This window comes from Nerophis ophidion, linkage group LG03, assembly GCF_033978795.1.
Source record: "Nerophis ophidion isolate RoL-2023_Sa linkage group LG03, RoL_Noph_v1.0, whole genome shotgun sequence".
Lineage (NCBI taxonomy): Eukaryota > Metazoa > Chordata > Actinopteri > Syngnathiformes > Syngnathidae > Nerophis > Nerophis ophidion.
In genome coordinates, this window is record NC_084613.1 from 79,667,410 (window position 1) to 79,689,191 (window position 21,782).

At 39.2% G+C, this 21,782-nt stretch overlaps 1 long non-coding RNA gene across 1 annotated transcript; it reads left to right on the top strand.

Moving 5' to 3' along the window:
- The first annotated feature begins 1,400 nt into the window (after positions 1-1,400).
- LOC133548823 (uncharacterized) lies at positions 1,401-21,314 on the top strand. Its single transcript, XR_009805984.1, has 2 exons — positions 1,401-1,463; positions 21,227-21,314. It is a non-coding gene; the product is annotated as an uncharacterized LOC133548823 (long non-coding RNA).
- Positions 21,315-21,782: the final 468 nt, after the last annotated feature.

Consider the following 21,782-nt stretch of genomic DNA (forward strand, 5'->3'; position numbering starts at 1 on the left):
GTTTCACCAATCACATGCAGTCACTGGTGACGTTGGACCAATCAAACAAAACCAGGCGGTCACGTGACCGTCACACGTCGAATCCCACCTAAAAAAGTTGAAAAACTTATTGGGGTGTTACTATTTAGTGGTCAATTGTGTAGAATATGTACTGTACTGTGCAATCTACCAATAAAAGTTTCAATCAATCAATCAAAAGTGTAAAGGAAAAAGACACTTTTTATTTCAACCGTACTTCCCGTCAAAAGCCTAAAGACTGATCGCACAGTTCCTGTCTTCACAATAAAAGTGCCGCTCCATCGCGCCTGCGCTAACAAAATAAGAGTCCCCGAAAGCCAGCGCAATCAAGCGAGCAAGCTACGGAGTTTGCCTCCAATGTATTTCTTGTAAAGTGTATAAAAACGAATATGGAAGCTGGACAAATAAGATGCCAAAAACCAACGACTTTCATGTGGTATTAGACAGAAAAGAGGAACTTTTTTTCTCCTCCATTTGAAAATGGGGACATTATCAGCACTATACTGTCTGATTCCAATCAATGCAAGTCATCAGAATCAGGTAATACACCAACTTATATTCTTGTCTTCATGAAAGATAGGAATCTATATGTTAAACATGCATGTATATTCATTAAAAAACCTTTAACATTTCAACAATAACGGCAAAATAAAAAACTATAAATTATATACTGTATATATATATATATATATATATATGATATGTGTGTGTATGTATATATGAGGTAGATCACCTCGACTTGGTCATTTATTAAGTAATTGATTAACGTTGAAAAACTTATTGGGGTGTTACCATTTAGTGGTCAATTGTAGGGAATATGTACTGTACTGTGCAATCTACTAATACAAGTTTTAATCAATCAATCAATAAACGCCTACTGAACCTATGGTGCTCTTAAGTTATTGTGGCTCAATTTGCCTTAATTTTTTTATTTTAATGTATTATTATTTAATATATATTATTGTTTTAGTTGCTTAAGATATATTCCTGGCTATGAATTTGCTCATTGCTATTTTTATGTTTTCGTGCTTTATTTGTTGCCGTAATCAGGTTATTCATCAGTTACTCAGTACTTGAGTAGTTTTTTCACAACATACTTTTTACTTTTACTCAAGTAAATATTTGGATGACTACTCCTTACTTTTACTTGAGTAATACATCTCTAAAGTAACAGTACCCTTACTTGAGTACAATTTCTGGCTACTCTACCCACCTCTGGTTAAATGGCAACAGTAGAGCACCGTTATTTGTAATATAGGGAGTTAATTTTTTTTGTAATTCCAGCATTAATAAGAGCCATTGTAATACCGGGCGACTCCAGCAGGGGGCTTGTTGTACTGGGAGCTATACTAAGAGGACACGTGACTTCCTCGCAGTCATTACAGACGTGAACAGAACCAAATTGTGTCCTTGTGTCTGTAGAACTAAAACATCTCCCTTCTCAGGTATAAGTATATTTATGTAAACAGTTTTACCCTCAAATGTATTTTTGTACTGTTAAAACCTGTTTGAAAGAGTATATTGTTATAATCTGTGTCTTCTCAGTCGACAAGGCTTTATATATGACCAAGCTAATGCTAAAGCTAATGCTAACTGCCGATGTCTAGGCGAATGCTAGCTGTTGGATTTATACAAAGTTACTGTGTGTAGGTCATTATTAATCTGCATGTATTTCTGTTTAAATGTGTGTTTTATAGAGTTTCTGGGAATAATTCCGTGTAATTTGTTATGTTAAGGAATGATTAGTGACTTTTGCTAATCAAACAATATGGGCTTACTGCAGGGGTCGGGAACCTTTTTGGCTGAGAGAGCCAAGAAGCTAAATATTTTAAAATGTATTTCCTTTATATTTTTTAAACACTGAACACAACTAAACACGTGCGTTTTTTAAGTAAGACCAACATTTCTGGAGTATAATTATTCTTTGTAATAAAATTTTTATTCTGAAGCTAACTGTGGATGGGGGCGTGGCCTGGGGGCCTGCAGCGAAGCGGGGTGTTGCCAGGATCGGCCTCGAAATCAGCGACAGGTGCGTAGCTGGCCCACCTGGACCTTGTTATCTAATCACCTGTCGCTCTGTTATAATCAGCAGCCAGGAGGAGAGATTGGGTTGGGGCTGGAGCCAGAGCGAGAACGAAAGCGAAAAAGACAATTGCTGGAAAGAAACTGAGAGACTTATTGAATAATTTAAAAATATTGTAGCCCTGAAACAGGCTCTCATGTCGGTGCTTTGTGGTCTGAAAAACATCCAGGAGGGTAAGCCCCACACTAAGTAATAATGAAAAAATAACTCCTTACCATTTGATTGATACATACTTTTATTAGTAGTTTGCACAGTACAGTATATATTCCGTACAATTGACCACTAAATAGTAACACCCCAATAAGTTTTTCAACTTGTTTAAGTCGGGGTCCACGTTAATCAATTCATGGTACAAATATATACTATCAACATAATACAGTCATCACACAAGTTAATCATCATAGTATATACATTGAATTATTTACATTATTTACAATCCGGGGGGTGGGATGAGGAGCTTTGGTTGATATCAGAACTTCAGTCATCATTAACGCAACTTCTTGAACAGGTGCGGTAGAAAACGGATGGATGGATTAAAAATGCATGATGTTTTATATTTTGAACATAATTTTTAACACTGTGATTACAAGTGGAATTATTCATTACTTATCGTGTCAAGCAGTGTCAGCTCAGATTTACCCGAGAGCCAGATGCGGTCATCAAAAGAGCCACATCTGGCTCGCGAGCCATAGGTTCCCTGTATGGGATGAACCTTTGTATTTACTTGAGATATATTCAAATACTGTGTACATGTATACAATTTTGATGTTTGATTGTGGCAGTCATTACAGACGTGTACAGAACAAAGTTTTGTCCTGGTGTCTGTACAACTAAAACATCTCCCTTCTCAGGCAGATTACACATTGCAGCTTTGTGTCAACATTGCCACTTTTTTCTCATTAGATTTCACATCATTCCATTTTTTTAAAAAATGTTTTATTTTTTATTTTTGCAATACTATCAATTTTGCAATTTTTGCAGAATGTGTGGCGGGCAGGTAAACGATTAGCTGCGGGCCACACTTTAGACACCACTGACGTAGAGTTTTGCGAAAATGAAACGATTTTAAGTCCGCCCTGTAGTCCGAAAAGTACGGTACACTACTGCCATCTAATGTCTCGAAATAGTAAATGCATGCAAAGTCTACTATATAATACAGGGGTCGGGAACCTTTTTGGCTGAGAGAGCCATGAAAGCCAAATATTTCAAAATGTATTTCCGTAAGAGCTGTATAAAACTCACCTTAAAACTCATTTGTATACTCTAGCCTTTAAATAGACTCCCTTTTTAGACCAGTTGATCTGCCGTTTCTTTTCTTTTTCTTCTATGTCCCACTCTCCCTTGTCCGATCTGGTGGCCATGTACTGCTTGCCTGTGTATCGGCTGGGGACATCTCTGCGCTGCTGATCCGCCTCCGCTTGGGATGGTTTCCTGCTGGCTCCGCTGTGAACGGGACTCTCGCTGCTGTGTTGGATCCGCTTTGGACCGGACTCTCGCGACTGTGTTGGATCCATTATGGATTGAACTTTCACAGTATCATGTTAGACCCGCTCGACATCCATTGCTTTCCTCCTCTCCAAGGTTCTCATAGTCATCATTGTCACCGATGTCCCACTGGGTGTGAGTTTTCCTTGCCCTTGTGTGGGCCTACCGGGGATGTCGTGGTGGTTTGTGCAGCCCTTTGAGACACTGGTGATTCGGGGCTATATAAGTAAACATTGATTGATTGATTGATAATATTTTTAACACTGAACTCAACTGTCAGGTTCAAACACTGATGACATTTATTAAACAGACAAGAAGCAAGGAATTAAACCGAGACTGGACTCAATTTAGCTCAATGAGGAGAAACACGTAGACCTGTACCCTTGTACAGTGTCATCCCACACTCTGACAAGAGAATTCTACGCCTCTTCTTTCATTTGGACTTTCCCTGATTACAACAACTAAATGCATGCATCACTTATTCTTTTTAATAACATTGTTAATCAGAAGGTAACCAATAATAAATAAAATACTTTTGACCATTAATGCGACTTCTTGAACAGGTGCGATAGAAACGGATGGATAGATAAAAATGCATGAGAATGTTTTATATTTTGAACGTTATTTTTAACACCGTGATTACCAGCGGAATTATTCATTACTTATCGTGTTAAGCAACGTCAGCTCAGATTTATCTGAGAGTCAGATGCAGTCATCAAAAGAGCCACATCTGGCTCGAGAGCCATAGGTTCCCTACCCCTGATATAATACTTGCAAATGAGAAGCACTGTACTACAGTGTCGGGTTATTTTATTAACCCAATTTATGAGTTGCGATTGTTGCGTTAAATTTTTGGGTTATTTTTATGAAGATCAATAATGCAGGACACCATTGATTTTAATGATTTAATGTTTTTGAGTAATCACAGTGAAAAGTTAAATTAAATCCTACTAAACATATTTGAGATCAGAAAGGTTCCCCACTCATAAAGTGATACATTTTTATTATTATTTTTTTACTTTTAACACTTAAATTTCAAGATCAACTTCCGATATATCTGTCGATTTTAAGTTTTAACTATTATTTTTGTTTTATGCTCTTTTGTCGAAACTTTGATGTTTTTATATGGCGACCACACAACATATGCAATATTTTTTCCACATAAAACATTTTAAAGTGATAATTTTTAAGTAATTATTCATTATAACAGATTTTTTGGTCCTTTTTTTTTTTCGAGCAATGGAAAAAAAAAAATGCCTGCATGTGTGATGGGATATAAATTTAGTTAGTAGTATATTTCAGTGATTGTATGTAGTGGAGTTCTTTCATTTGGACTTTCCCTGATTACAACAACTAAATGCATGCATCACTTATTCTTTTTAATAACATTGTTAATCAGAAGGTAACCAATAATAAATAAAATACTTTTGACCATTAATGCGACTTCTTGAACAGGTGCGATAGAAATGGATGGATAGATAAAAATGCATGAGAATGTTTTATATTTTGAAAGTTATTTTTAACACCGTGATTACCAGCGGAATTATTCATTACTTATCGTGTTAAGATACGTCAGCTAAGATTTATCTGAGAGCCAGATGCAGTAATCAAAAGAGCCACATCTGGCTCGAGAGCCATAGGTTCCCTACCCCTGATATAATACTTGCAAATGAGATTTAGGATGCATTAGAAAACAAGATGATGTACAGACTTAACAGTCAAATAGGAGTACAAGTAAGAGTCCAACAGACCTGTTTCTATCCCCCAAAGGGCCAATTATTGGACCTGTAAGGTATTCTCACACTGTAGAACCCTGGAGAGTACCAATATAGAGAGTAGACCAAGAGTCCAGCGTTGTCCCTCCAGGTGGGGCTAATAATTGGACTCCAGGCTAATCTTTTTTTTTTTTTTTTGGACGGCAATAAGACTGTAGATTTGAGCTTCAAACAGGCTTGTGGTTCTCTGATCAGCATCATGGCTGCTTTGTATTTTCATCACGATCCTCAGTTGTAATTGTGTCCTGCTTTATGCATCTGTTGTTGCGGTTCTTTTTTTTTTTTTTGAAATGTTTATGTCTTCCGCTACTTTGCATTCTGCACCGCGGCCTAAAAGCATTTTGTGGCCATTGCCTGGGAGAAGTGCTCCATAAATAATGTCTACTTCGGCTTTTCGGTACATTTTCCTGAGAAAACAAAGGTGCGGTATAGCACAGGTGCGTTATCAAGTCATTGAACCCCCCCCTAAGGACGTCAAGTAAACTGCACACAAATATGACTACAAGAATGTACTCTGTCCTTCATGTCACATTAGTACATACTATACAGATAATTATTAGACCTATCAAATACCTAACAGGCCTTTTTGCTGTATGTCCATACAAACATCACCAATTCTTGTTACACAGAGGATCTTTGATCGATGTTTTTGCAGTCGGTCCTCCAAAAAAGCAGCTGGTTTCTTTGAAAGGCGTTTTTCAGTAGGCCAAGGGGGAAAAAAACCTCATAGCCATAGGACACTGTGGAGGAGGGAGTGATCGGCGCGCCTCCTGCAGGAATGGGCTGTGTATGGCCCGGCCTCAAAGCCAGCGGTGGGTGAGTAGATTGCCCAGCTGGGACTGATTGTTTAATCCCTTATACTGGCTTCCACCTTGTTCCACCTGCTACCATCGGGCAGGCGCTACAGGTGCATCAGAGCCAGTACAAACAGGCTCAGAGATAGCTTCTTTCCCAGAGTTGTCACCATCTTGAACTCGAACTTATAATATTAATTCACTATACGATATCCTACCCTAAAACCCTACTGTGCAATACTACCTTTCGAGTGCAATACGTCCGACACTCTTGTCTTGTTCTGTATATTGTACAGTATTTTGTATTTCTATAGTGTTGTGTAAATTCTACAGGCTTATTATTTTTTGGGGATAGTAGTCTGTTTATTTCAATTGTTAGTTTTTCCTCTATTTTGCAATAGGTTTTCAAAAACTGCCGTGTCCTCTCTCATGTCTTGGACAAACTTATTTGCGCTCGGTCCCTAAAAACAGCAGAGACCTCCTGTCATATAGAATATCTTTGGCTAGTGTTTTTGCAGTCTGTCCTAAATATGGAGCAAATACCTCTTGTCATATATAAGATTTTTGGCTAGTGTCTTTGCAATTGCTTCTCAAAAACTGCAGCGTCCTCTCTCATGTCTTTGACAAACGTATTTGCGCTCTGTCCCTAAAAACAGCAGAGACCTCTTGTCATATAGAAGATCTTTGGCTAGTGTTTTTGCAATAGCTTTTCAAAAACTGCAGCGTCCTCTCTCATGTCTTTGACATATTTATTTGCGCCTGATCCCTAAAAACAGCAGAGACCTCCTCTCATATAGAATATCTTTGGCTAGTGTTTTTGCAGTCCGTCCTAAATAAGGAGCAAATACCTCTTGTCATATAGAAGATCTTTGGCTAGTGTTTTTGCAGTCCGTCCTAATTAACGGCAAAGACCTCCTGTTATATAGAAGATCTTTGACTAGTGTTTTAGCAATAGCTTTTCAAAAACTGCAGCGTCATCTCTCATATCTTCGACAAACTTATTTGCGCTCTGTCCCTAAAATCAGTAGAGACCTCCTGTCACATAGAAGATCTTTGGCTAGTGTTTTTGCAGTCCGTCCTAAATAAAGAGCAAATACCTCCTGTCATTTAGAAGATCTTTGGCTAGTGTTTTTGCAATTGCTTTTCAAAAACTGCAGTGTCCTCTCTCATGTCTTTGAAATAACTTATTTGTGCTCGGTGCCTAAAAACAGCAGAGACCTCCTGTTATATAGAAGATATTTGGCTAGTGTCTTTGCAATAGCTTTTCAAAAACTGCAGCGTCCTCTCTCATGTATTTGACAAACTTATTTGCGCCTGGTCCCTAAAAACAGCAGAGACCTCCTGCCCTATAGAAGATCTTTGGCTTGTATTTTTGCAGTGCGTCCTAAATAAAGAGCAAAGACCTCCTGTCATATAGAAGATCTTTGGCTAGTGTTTTTGCAGTCTGTCCTAAATAAAGAGCAAATACCTCCTGTCATATAGAATATCTTTGGCTAGTGTTTTTGCAATTGCTTCTCAAAAACTGCAGCATCCTCATGTCTTTAACAAACTTATTTGCGCTTGGTCCCTAAAAACAGCAGAGACCTCCTGTTATATAGAAGAACTTTGGCTAGTGTTTTTGCAGTCTGTCCTAAATAAAGAGCAAATACCTCCTGTCATTTAGAAGATCTTTGGCTAGTGTTTTTGTAATTGCTTTTCAAAAACTGCAGTGTCCTCTCTCATGTCTTTGAAATAACTTATTTGTGCTCGGTGCCTAAAAACAGCAGAGACCTCCTGTCCTATAGAAGATCTTTGGCTAGTATTTTTGCAGTGCGTCCAAAATAAAGAGCAAAGACCTCCTGTCATATAGAAGATCTTAGGCTAGTGTTTTTGCAGTCCGTCCTAATTAAGGGCAAAGACCTGTTATATAGAAGATCTTTGACTAGTGTTTTAGCAATAGCTTTTCAAAAACTGCAGCGTCATCTCTCATATCCTCGACAAACTTATTTGCGCTCTGTCCCTAAAATCAGCAGAGACCTCCTGTCACATAGAAGATCTTAGGCTAGTGTTTTTGCAGTCCGTCCTAAATAAAGAGCAAATACCTCCTGTCATATAGAAGATCTTTGGCTAGTGTCTTTGCAATTGCTTCTCAAAAACTGCAGCATCCTCTCATGTCTTTAACAAACTTATTTGCGCTTGGTCCCTAAAAACAGCAGAGACCTCCTGTTATATAGAAGAACTTTGGCTAGTGTTTTTGCAGTCTGTCCTAAATACAGAGCAAATACCTCCTGTCATAGAGAAGATCTTTGGCTAGTGTTTTTGCAATAACTTTTTAAAAACTACACCATCCTCTTTCATTTCTTAGACAAACTTATTTGCGCTTGGTCCCTAAAATCAGCAGAGACCTCCATAGAAGATCTTTGGCTAGTGTTTTTGCAGTCTGTCCTAAATAAGGAGCACATACCTCCTGTTATATAGAAAATCTTTGGCTAGTGTCTTTGCAATTGCTTCTCAAAAACTGCAGTGTCCTCATGTCTTTGAAATAACTTATTTGTACTCGGTGCCTAAAAACAGCAGAGACCTCCTGTTATATAGAATATATTTGGCTAGTGTCTTTGCAATAGCTTTTCAAAACTGCAGTGTCCTCTCATTTATTTGACAAACTTATTTGCGCCTGGTCCCTAAAAACAGCAGAGACCTCCTGTCCTGTAGAAGATCTTTGGCTAGTATTTTTGCAGTGCGTCCTAAATAAAGAGCAAAAACCTCCTGTCGTATAGAAGATCTTTGGCTAGTGTTTTTGCAGTCTGTCCTAAATAAAGAGCAAATACCTCCTGTCATATAGAAGATCTTTGGCTAGTGTCTTTGCAATTGCTTATCAAAAACTGCAGCATCCTCTCTCATGTCTTTAACAAACTTATTTGCGCTTGGTCCCTAAAAACAGCAGAGACCTCCTGTTATATGGAAGAACTTTGGCTAGTGTTTTTACAGTCTGTCCTACATACAGAGCAAAGACCTCCTGTCATAGAGAAGATCTTTGACTAGTGTTTTTGCAATAGCTTTTCAAAAACTACACCATCCTCTTTCATGTCTTCGACAAACTTATTTGCGCTTGGTCCCTAAAATCAGCAGAGACCTCCTGTCACATAGAAGATCTTTGGCTAGTGTTTTTGCAGTCTGTCCTTAATAAAGAGCAAATACCTCCTGTCATTTAGAAGATCTTTGGCTAGTGTTTTTGCAATTGCTTCTCAAAAACTGCAGCATTCTCTCTCATGTCTTTAACAAACTTATTTGCGCTTGGTCCCTAAAAACAGCAGAGACCTCCTGTTATATAGAAGATCTTTGGCTAGTGTTTTTGCAGTCCGTCCTAAATACAGAGCAAAGACCTCCTGTCATAGAAAATATCTTTGGCTAGTGTTTTTGCAATAACTTTTCAAAAACTGCACCATCTTCTTTCATGTCTTCGACAAACTTATTTGCGCTTGGTTCCTAAAAACAGCAGAGACCTTCTGTCACATAGAAGATCTTTGGCGAGTGTTTTTGCAGTCTGTCCTTAATAAAGAGCAAATACCTCCTGTCATTTAGAAGATCTTTGGCTAGTGTTTTTGCAATTGCTTCTCAAAAACTGCAGTGTCCTCTCTCATGTCTTTGAAATAACTTATTTGTGCTCGGTGCCTAAAAACAGCAGAGACCTCCTGTTATATAGAACATATTTGGCTAGTGTCTTTGCAATAGCTTTTCAAAAATGGCAGCGTCCTCTCTCATGTATTTGACAAACTTATTTGCGCCTGGTCCCTAAAAACAGCAGAGACCTCCTGTCCTATAGAAGATCTTTGGCTAGTATTTTTGCAGTGCGTCCTAAATAAAGAGCAAAGACCTCCTGTCATATAGAAGATCTTTGGCTAGTGTTTTTGCAGTCCATCCTAATTAAGGGCAATGACCTCCTGTTATATAGAAGATCTTTGACTAGTGTTTTAGCAATAGCTTTTCAAAAACTGCAGCGTCATCTCTCATATCCTCGACAAACTTATTTGCTCTCTGTCCCTAAAATCAGTAGAGACCTCCTGTCACATAGAAGATCTTAGGCTAGTGTTTTTGCAGTCTGTCCTAAATAAAGAGCAAATACCTCCTGTCATATAGAAGATCTTTGGCTAGTGTCTTTGCAATTGCTTCTCAAAAACTGCTGCATCCTCTCTCATGTCTTTAACAAACTTATTTGCGCTTGGTCCCTAAAAACAGCAGAGACCTCCTGTTATATAGAAGAACTTTGGCTACTGTTTTTGCAGTCTGTCCTAAATACAGAGCAAAGACCTCCTGTCATATAGAAGATCTTTGGCTAGTGTTTTTGCAATAACTTTTTAAAAACTACACCATCCTCTTTCATGCCTTCAACAAACTTATTTGCGCTCGGTCCCTAAAAACAGCAGAGACCTCCTGTCATATAGAATATCTTTGGCTAGTGTTTTTGCAGTCTGTCCTAAATAAGGACCAAATACCTCCTGTCATTTAGAAGATCTTTGGCTAGTGTTTTTGCAATTGCTTTTCAAAAACTGCAGTGTCCTCTCTCATGTCTTTGAAATAACTTATTTGTGCTCGGTGCCTAAAAACAGCAGAGACCTCCTGTTATATAGAAGATATTTGGCTAGCGTCTTTGCAATAGCTTTTCAAAAACTGCAGCGTCCTCTCTCATGTATTTGACAAACTTATTTGCGCCTGGTCCCTAAAAACAGCAGAGACCTCCTGCCCTATAGAAGATCTTTGGTTTGTATTTTTGCAGTGCGTCCTAAATAAAGAGCAAAGACCTCCTGTCATATAGAAGATCTTTGGCTAGTGTTTTTGCAGTCTGTCCTAATTAAGGGCAAAGACCTCCTGTTATATAGAAGATCTTTGACTAGTGTTTTAGCAATAGCTTTTCAAAAACTGCAGCGTCATCTCTCATATCTTCGACAAACTTATTTGCGCTCTGTCCCTAAAATCAGCAGAGACCTCCTGTCACATAGAAGATCTTTGGCTAGTGTTTTTGCAGTCTGTCCTAAATAAAGAGCAAATACCTCCTGTCATATAGAAGATCTTTGGCTAGTGTCTTTGCAATTGCTTCTCAAAAACTGCAGCATCCTCTCTCATGTCTTTAACAAACTTATTTGCGCTTGGTCCCTAAAAACAGTAGAGACCTCCTGTTATATAGAAGAACTTTGGCTAGTGTTTTTGCAGTCTGTCCTAAATAGAGAGCAAAGACCTCCTGTCATAGAGAAGATCTTTGGCTAGTGTTTTTGCAATAACTTTTTAAAAACTACACCATCCTCTTTCATGTCTTCGACAAACTTATTTGCGCTTGGTCCCTAAAAACAGCAGAGACCTCCTGTCATTTAGAAGATCTTTGGCTAGTGTTTTTGCAATTGCTTTTCAAAAACTGCAGTGTCCTCTCTCATGTCTTTAACAAACTTATTTGTGCTTGGTCCCTAAAAACAGCAGAGACCTCCTGTCATTTAGAAGATCTTTGGCTAGTGTTTTTGCAATTGCTTTTCAAAAACTGCAGTGTCCTCTCTCATGTCTTTAACAAACTTATTTGTGCTTGGTCCCTAAAAACAGCAGAGACCTCCTGTTATATAGAAGATCTTTGGCTAGTGTTTTTGCAATTGCTTTTCAAAAACTGCAGCGTCCTCTCTCATGTATTTGACAAACTTATTTGCGCCTGGTCCCTAAAAACAGCAGAGACCTCCTGTCCTATAGAAGATCTTTGACTAGTGTTTTAGCAATAGCTTTTCAAAAACTGCAGTGTCCTCATGTCTTTGAAATAACTTATTTGTACTCGGTGCCTAAAAACAGCAGAGACCTCCTGTTATATAGAAGATATTTGGCTAGTGTCTTTGCAATTGCTTCTCAAAAACTGCAGCATCCTCTCTCATGTCTTTAACAAACTTATTTGCGCTTGGTCCCTAAAAACAGTAGAGACCTCCTGTTATATAGAAGAACTTTGGCTAGTGTTTTTGCAGTCTGTCCTAAATAGAGAGCAAAGACCTCCTGTCATAGAGAAGATCTTTGGCTAGTGTTTTTGCAATAACTTTTTAAAAACTACACCATCCTCTTTCATGTCTTCGACAAACTTATTTGCGCTTGGTCCCTAAAAACAGCAGAGACCTCCTGTCATTTAGAAGATCTTTGGCTAGTGTTTTTGCAATTGCTTTTCAAAAACTGCAGTGTCCTCTCTCATGTCTTTAACAAACTTATTTGTGCTTGGTCCCTAAAAACAGCAGAGACCTCCTGTCATTTAGAAGATCTTTGGCTAGTGTTTTTGCAATTGCTTTTCAAAAACTGCAGTGTCCTCTCTCATGTCTTTAACAAACTTATTTGTGCTTGGTCCCTAAAAACAGCAGAGACCTCCTGTTATATAGAAGATCTTTGGCTAGTGTTTTTGCAATTGCTTTTCAAAAACTGCAGCGTCCTCTCTCATGTATTTGACAAACTTATTTGCGCCTGGTCCCTAAAAACAGCAGAGACCTCCTGTCCTATAGAAGATCTTTGACTAGTGTTTTAGCAATAGCTTTTCAAAAACTGCAGTGTCCTCATGTCTTTGAAATAACTTATTTGTACTCGGTGCCTAAAAACAGCAGAGACCTCCTGTTATATAGAAGATATTTGGCTAGTGTCTTTGCAATAGCTTTTCAAAAACTGCAGTGTCCTCTCTCATTTATTTGACAAACTTATTTGCGCCTGGTCCCTAAAAACAGCAGAGACCTCCTGTCCTGTAGAAGATCTTTGGCTAGTATTTTTGCAGTGCGTCCTAAATAAAGAGCAAAGACCTCCTGTCATATAGAAGATCTTTGGCTAGTGTTTTTGCAGTCTGTCCTAAATAAAGAGCAAAGACCTCCTGTCATATAGAAGATCTTTGGCTAGTGTTTTTGCAGTCCGTCCTAATTAAGGGCAAAGACATCCTGTTATATAGAAGATCTTTGACTAATGTTTTAGCAATAGCTTTTAAAAAACTGCAGCGTCATCTCTCATATCCTCGACAAACTTATTCGCGCTCTGTCCCTAAAATCAGTAGAGACCTCCTGTCACATAGAAGATCTTTGGCTAGTGTTTTTGCAGTCTGTCCTAAATAAAGAGCAAATACCTCCTGTCATATAGAAGATCTTTGGCTAGTGTCTTTGCAATTACTTCTCAAAAACTGCAGCATCCTCTCTCATGTCTTTAACAAACTTATTTGCGCTTGGTCCCTAAAAACAGCAGAGACCTCCTGTTATATAGAAGAACTTTGGCTAGTGTTTTTGCAGTCTGTCCTAAATACAGAGCAAAGACCTCCTGTCATAGAGAAGATCTTTGGCTAGTGTTTTTGCAATAACTTTTCAAAAACTGCACCATCTTCTTTCATGTCTTCAACAAACTTATTTGCGCTTGGTCCCTAAAAACAGCAGATACCTCCTGTCATATATATAGAAGATCTTTGGCTAGTGTTTTTGCAGTCTGTCCTTAATAAAGAGCAAATACCTCCTGTCATAGAGAAGATCTTTGGCTAGTGTTTTTGCAATAACTTAAAAAAAAAAAACACCATCCTCTTTCATGTCTTCGACAAACTTATTTGGCTTGGTCCCTAAAAACAGCAGAGACCTCCTGTCATATAGTATATCTTTGGCTAGTGTTTTTGCAGTCTGTCCTAAATAAGGAGCAAATACCTCCTGTCATATAGAAGATCTTTGGCTAGTGTGTTTGCAATTGCTTATCAAAAACTGCAGCATCCTCTCTCATGTCTTTAACAAACGTATTTGCGCTTGGTCCCTAAAAACAGCAGAGACCTCCTGTTATATAGAAGAACTTTGGCTAGTGTTTTTGCAGTCTGTCCTAAATACAGATCAAAGACCTCCTGTCATAGAGAAGATCTTTGGCTAGTGTTTTTGCAATAACTTTTCAAAAACGGCACCATCTTCTTTCATGCCTTCAACAAACTTATTTGCGCTTGGTCCCTAAAATCAGCAGAGACCTTCTGTCACATAGAAGATCTTTGGCTAGTGTTTTTGCAGTCTGTCCTTAATAAAGAACAAATACCTCCTGTCATTTAGAAGATCTTTGGCTAGTGTTTTTGCAATTGCTTTTCAAAAACTGCAGTGTCCTCTCTCATGTCTTTGAAATAACTTATTTGTGCTCGGTGCCTAAAAACAGCAGAGACCTCCTGTTATATAGAAGATATTTGGCTAGTGTCTTTGCAATAGCTTTTCAAAAACTGCAGCGTCCTCTCTCATGTATTTGACAAACTTATTTGCGCCTGGTCCCTAAAAACAGCAGAGACCTCCTGTCCTATAGAAGATCTTTGGCTAGTGTTTTTGCAGTGCATCCTAAATAAAGAGCAAAGACCTCCTGTCATATAGAAGATCTTTGGCTAGTGTTTTTGCAGTCTGTCCTAAATAAAGAGCAAATACCTCCTGTCATATAGAAGATCTTTGGCTAGTGTTTTTGCAATTGCTTCTCAAAAACTGCAGCATCCTCATGTCTTTAACAAACTTATTTGCGCTTGGTCCCTAAAAACAGCAGAGACCTCCTGTTATATAGAAGAACTTTGGCTAGTGTTTTTGCAGTCTGTCCTAAATAAAGAGCAAATACCTCCTGTCATTTAGAAGATCTTTGGCTAGTGTTTTTGTAATTGTTTTTCAAAAACTGCAGTGTCCTCTCTCATGTCTTTGAAATAACTTATTTGTGCTCGGTGCCTAAAAACAGCAGAGACCTCCTGTCCTATAGAAGATCTTTGGCTAGTATTTTTGCAGTGCGTCCAAAATAAAGAGCAAAGACCTCCTGTCATAGAGAAGATCTTTGGCTAGTGTTTTTGCAGTCCGTCCTAATTAAGGGCAAAGACCTGTTATATAGAAGATCTTTGACTAGTGTTTTAGCAATAGCTTTTCAAAAACTGCAGCGTCATCTCTCATATCCTCGACAAACTTATTTGCGCTCTGTCCCTAAAATCAGCAGAGACCTCCTGTCACATAGAAGATCTTAGGCTAGTGTTTTTGCAGTCTGTCCTTAATTAAGAGCAAATACCTCCTGTCATTTAGAAGATCTTTGGCTAGTGTCTTTGCAATTGCTTCTCAAAAACTGCAGTATTTTCTCTCATGTCTTTAACAAACTTATTTGCGCTTGGTCCCTAAAAACAGCAGAGACCTCCTGTCATATAGAAGATCTTTCGCTAGTGTTTTTGCAGTCCGTCCTAAATAAGGAGCAAATACCTCTTGTCATATAGAAGATCTTTGGCTAATGTCTTTGCAATTGCTTCTCAAAAACTGCAGCGTCCTCTCTCATGTCTTTGACAAACTTATTTGCGCTCTGTCCCTAAAAACAGCAGAGACCTCCTGTCATTTAGAAGATCTTTGGCTAGTGTCTTTGCAATTGCTTCTCAAAAACTGCAGTGTCCTCTCTCATGTCTTTAACAAACTTATTTGCGCTTGGTCCCTAAAAACAGCAGAGACCTCCTGTTATATAGAAGAACTTTGGCTAGTGTTTTTGCAGTCTGTCCTAAATACAGAGCAAATACCTCCTGTCATATAGAAGATCTTTGGCTAGTGTTTTTGCAATAACTTTTTAAAAACTACACCATCCTCTTTCATGTCTTCGACAAACTTATTTGCGCTTGGTCCCTAAAAACAGCAGAGACCTCCTGTCATATAGAAGATCTTTGGCTAGTGTTTTTGCAGTCTGTCCTAAATAAAGAGCAAATACCTCCTGTCATTTAGAAGATCTTTGGCTAGTGTCTTTGCAATTGCTTCTCAAAAACTGCAGCATTCTCTCTCATGTCTTTAACAAACTTATTTGTGCTTGGTCCCTAAAAACAGCAGAGACCTCCTGTCACATAGAACATCTTTGGCTAGTGTCTTTGCCATTGATTTTTAACAACTGCAGCATCCTCTCTAATGTCTTTGGCAGAGTTATTTGCGCTCGGTGCCTGTAAACAGCAGAGACCTCCTGTCACATCAAGGATCTTTGGCTAGTGTTTTTGCAGTCTGTCCTTAAAAAGAGCAAAAAACCCCCGATTCTGTCCACGATCTCAATCCTCCTGCAGACTTTTCTTAACGTCCAATAAGGTGGCTCACAAGTTTGAAGTCCGTCCTCAACTTCCCCATCACGTCGCCTGCAGTCCGCTTGACGAAGACAACGCAGAAACACGCAACAAAACCAAATCAAACACCTTCCCCTCCCACCGTTCAGCTTTGCCCACAATAATTTATCATCTCATTTTAGTTTATTCATTCTCTCCTCGTGCCCTTAAGCGGCTGACGGCTTTTCCGTGTGCGTTGCCATGGCGACTCCTGCCATCTGGCTTTGTCGCCGCGCACGCCGAAGCACGCGCGGCATCAGTCAGGCTGGCCTTCCTTTTTTTTCTTATAAAGGTAGAACTTTTATGAGTGGAGATGGCATGGCGGCCTGGAAGTACAGTGGGGCAAAAAAAGTATTTAGTCAGCCATCGATTGTGCAAGTTCTCCCACTTAAAATGATGACAGAGGTCTGTAATTTTCATCTTAGGTACACTTCAACTGTGAGAGACAGAATGTGAAAAAAAAATTCAGGAATTCCCATTGTAGGAATTGTAAATAATTTATTTGTAAATTATGCTGGAACCATTCAAAGCTCTCACTGATGGAAGGAAGTTTTGGCTCAAAATCTCACGATACATGGCCCCATTCATTCTTTCCTTAACACGGATCAATCGTCCTGTCCCCTTAGCAGAAAAACAGCCCCAAAGCATGATGTTTCCACCCCCATGCTTCACAGTAGGTATGGTGTTCTTGGGATGCAACTCAGTATTCTTCTTCCTCCAAACACGACGAGTTGAGTTTATACCAAAATGGATACATTTACCATGAATTGATTAACGTCACAACGGCAGTGACTACGATAGCGGAAGCGGGGATCGAACCTGGAACCCTCAAGCTGCTGCCACGGCTGCTCTACCAACCGAGCTATGCCGCCCTAGAGAGAGAGAGAGAAGTAAAGTAGGTAAAGTGTCTTGCCCAAGGACAAAACGTCAGGGACTAGGATAGCGGAAGCGGGGATCGAACCTGGAACCCTCAAGCTGCTGCCACGGCCGCTCTACCAACCGAGCTACGCCGCCCCAAAATCACTGCCGTTGTGTCCTTGGGGAAGACACTTTACCCACCTGCTCCCAGTGCCACCCACACTGGTTTAAATGTAGACTTAGATGTTGGGTTTCACTATGTAAAGCGCTTTGAGTCACTAGAGAAAAAGCGCTATATAAATATAATTCACTTCACTTCACTTCAACCATGAGAGACAGAATGTGAAAAAATAAATCCAGGAATTCACATTGTAGAAATTTTAAATAATTTATTTGTAAATTATGGTGGAAAATAAGTATTTGGTCAACCATTCAAAGCTCTCACTGATGGAAGGAGGTTTTGGCTCAAAATCTCACGATTCATTCTTTCCTTAACATGGATCAAGTGTCTTGCCCAAGGACACAATGGCAGTAACTGGGATGGCGGAAGCGGGAATCGAACCTGCAACCCTCAAGTTGCTGGCACGGCCACTCTACTAACCGAGCTATGCCGCCCCTAGTGTGACATAGCCATAGTGTAGAAGTGTACCTATGATGAAAATTACGGACCTCTGTCATCATTTTAAGTGGGAGAACTTGCACAATCGCTGGCTGACTAAATACTTTTTTGCCCAACTGTATGTGAGGAGAGCAACACCTGTCTCGCCATGAGGAAGAGGAGGAGGAGGCAACAGATGCTGCAAAGCACAAATTAGCTGCCTGCTCCAACTAATCACACGCACAAAGCTATCAGCTTCATTCATCACTACAGGCACTATCTTGGACACCTAAGACCGGGACCAGGGAGTGGGGACGGACTTTTTCCCTTTTGTCCTTTTTTTGTCGTTTTCATTGCATTATGTAGTCGCACGTCTTTAGAAAACACAGTATTGGATTCTTGTTGTATGGAGGATCTTTGAGTGGCATTTCTGTTGCAGGATTTTCAAAAAAAGCAGGGCAATCTTATCATGTGGAGGATCTTTGATAAGCTTTAAAAAAAAACAGCATAGAAGATCGTGGACGAAACTTTTTTGCTTCTACTTTTAAGGACCGATACTGCCAAAAAAACAGCAATTAAAGATCCTTTATATCAGGGGTGCCCACACTTTTTCTGCAGGCGAGCTACTTTTCAATTGACCAACTCGAGGGGATCTACCTCATTTATATATATCATTTATATGTATTTATTTATGAAAGAGACATTTTTGTAAACAAGTTAAATGTGTTTAATGATAATACAAGCATGTGTAACACATATAGATGTCTTTCTTTCACGAAGACAAGAATATAAGTTGGTGTATTACCTGATTCTGATGACTTGCATTGATTGGAATCAGACAGTAATGATAACGCCCACATTTTCAAATGGAGGAGAAAAAAAGTTGTCCTTTCTGTACAATACCACATGAAAGTGGTTGGTTTTTGGCATCTAATTCATCCAGCTTCCATACACTTTACAAGAAAAACATTGGCGGCAAATTCCGTAGCTTGCTTGATTGACATTCACAGCACCCGAGGGTCTCGTGAGATGACGCTGGCTGCTGCCAGTTCATTATTATGAAAAAATGACAGAGAGGAAGGCGAGAAACACTTTTTATTTCAACAGACTTTCGCGCCGTCCCTTCTGTCAAAACTCTAAAGGCCGACTGCACATTTCCTATCTTCACAATAAAAGCCCTGCTTCATGCTGCCTGCGCTAACAAAATAAGAGTCTCGGAAAGCTGGCGTGCACAAGTGATGTGCACGCCAGCTTTCTGAGGGATCGCTTGTGCACGCCAGTTTTCCGAGACTCTGTATTTAGTTAGCGCAGGCAGCATGAAGCAGGGCTTTTATTGTGAAGATAGGAAATGTGCAGTCGGCCTTTAGAGTTTTGACGGAAGGTACGGCGCGAGAGTCTGTTGAAATAAAAAGTGTTTCTCGCCTTCCTCTCGGTCATATTTTCATAATAATGATCTTGCAGCAGCCAGCGTCATCTCACAAGACCCTCCGGTACCGTGAATGTCATTTAAGTGACGTCTTGGTGAAGATTGATGATCACTCATTTTTAGGTCTATTTTTTTTAAAAGCCTGGCTGGAGATCGACTGACACACCCCCCGCGGTCGACTGGTAGCTCGCGATCGACGTAATGGGCACCCCTGCTTTATATGATAGCTGCTACTTTTTAGGATATTTACTGCCAAAAACAGCATTCAAAGATCCTCTATATTAATGGTCCCCAACCTTTTTGTTGCTGTGTTGGTCAACGCTTGGGGGGGTGGGGGGTTTGTGGGGAATTTTTTTTTTTTTTTTTCTTTGTCATGAAAAAGGGAGGTTTTTTGTCGGTGCACTAATTGTAAGTGTATCTTGTGTTTTTTATGTTGATTTAATAAAAAGATATAAAAGAATAAAAATTAAATTAAAATTTAAAAAAAATTATTCTGCGGCCCCCTGGTTGGGGACCACAGCTCTATATGACAGCTGCTACTTTTTAGGACCTATACTGCCAAAGCAGCAGTCAAAGATCCTCTATATGACAGCTGCTACTTTTAAGGACCTATACTGACAAAAACTGCAGTCAAAGATCCTCTATGTGACAGCTGCTACTTTTAAGGACCTATACTGACAAAAACTGCAGTCAAAGATCCTCTATGTGACAGCTGCTACTTTTAAGGACCTATACTTCCAAAAACTGCAGTCAAAGATCATCTTTATGACAGTTGCTGCTTTTCAGGACATATACTGCCAAAAACAGCAGACAAAGATCCTCTATATAACAGCGGCTACTTTTAAGGACCTATACTCATGTCGAAGCAAGATGAAGTATCTGGAGAAGTCTTCTACCAGGGTGAGAGTGAAGGAGGAGGAGGGGGGGGGGGGTTGAAATGAAGATCATCCCTATGACAGCTGCTACTTTTAAGGACCTATACTGACAAAAACTGCAGTTAAAGATCCTCTTTATGACAGCTGCTACTTGTAAGGACCTATGCTGACAAAAACAGTAGTTAAAGATCCTCTATATTACAGCTACTACTTTTAAGGACCTATGCTAACAAAAACAGTAGTTAAAGATCCTCTTTATTACAGCTGCTACTTGTATGGACCTATGCTGACAAAAACAGCAGTCAAAGATCCTCTATATGACAGCTGCTACTTTTAAGGACCTATGCTAACAAAAACAGTAGTTAAAGATCCTCTATACTACAGCTGCTACTTGTAAGGACCTATGCTGACAAAAACAGCAGTCAAAGATCCTCTATATGACAACTTTTACTTTTAAGGACCTCTGCTGACAAAAACTGTAGTCAAATATCCTCTATATGACAGCTGCTACTTTTAAGGACCTTTTCTGCCAAAAAGAGCATTTCAGTAGTTTTAAGGACCTATACTGCTCCAAAAAGAAACCAGAGATCCTCTCTATGATAGCTACTACTATTAAGGACCTATACTGACAAAAACAGCAGTCAAAGATCCTCTATATCAGTGGTCCCCAACCTTTTTGTATCTGCGGACCGGTCAACGTTTAATAATTTGTCCCGCGGCCCTTTTTGTCATGAAAAAAGGACGTTTTTGTCATGAAGAAGGGAGGTTTTTGTGGTTGGTGCACTAATTGTAAGTGTATATTGGTGTTTTTTATGTTGATTTAATATAAAAAAATTTTTTTTTTTAAATTATTATTATTTTTTTTCTTAGTCATGAAAAAGGGACGTTTTTGTCATGAAAAAGGGAGGTTTTTGTGGTTGGTGCACTAATTTTAAGTGTATATTGTGTTTTTTTCTGGTGTTTTAATATAAAAAAATTAAAATAAAAAAAAAAATCTTCTGCAGCCCGGTACCAATCGGGCCACGGCCCGGTACTTTTAAGGACCTATGCTGACAAAAAATGCAGTCGCTACTTTTAAGGACCTATACTGCCAAAAAGAGCATTTCAGGAGTTTTAAGGACCTATACTGTTCCAAACAGAAATCAAAGATCCTCTTTATGACAGCTGCTACTTTTAACGATCTTTCCTGGAAAAAAGATGTCAAAGATCCTCTACATGAGGTGTTTTTATTTTTTATTTTTGTCTTTTCTTTACCACCAGACAAAACACGTCGGGAGAAAGTCAGAAAGTTGACGTCGGCGACCACTGGCGAAGCGAGATGAAGTGTCTGGAGAAGTCTTCTACCAGGGTGAGAGTGAAGGAGGAGGAGGGGGGGTGTGTTTTTTTTTTTTAGATGAAGATCTTCTCTATGACAGCTGCTACTTTTAAGGACCTATACTGACAAAAACAGCAGTCAAAGATCCTCTATATCAGTGGTCCCCAACCTTTTTGTATCCGCGGATCGGTCAACGCTTAATAATTTGTCCCGCGGCCCGGGAGGGGGGGGTCCTTTTTTTTCCTTTTTTTTTTTTTTTTTTCTTCTTTGTCATGAAAAGGGGAGTTTTTTGTGGTTGGTGCACTATTTGTAAGTGTATATTGTGTTTTTTATGATGATTTAATATATATGACAGATGCTACTTTTAAGGACCTATACTGCCAAAATACGGAAGTCAAAGATCCTCTATATCAGTGGTCCCCAACCACTGCAGGATTTTTTAAATTAATTTTTATTATTTTTTTAATAAACATTTTTTTTCTTTTCTTTTATTAAAACAAC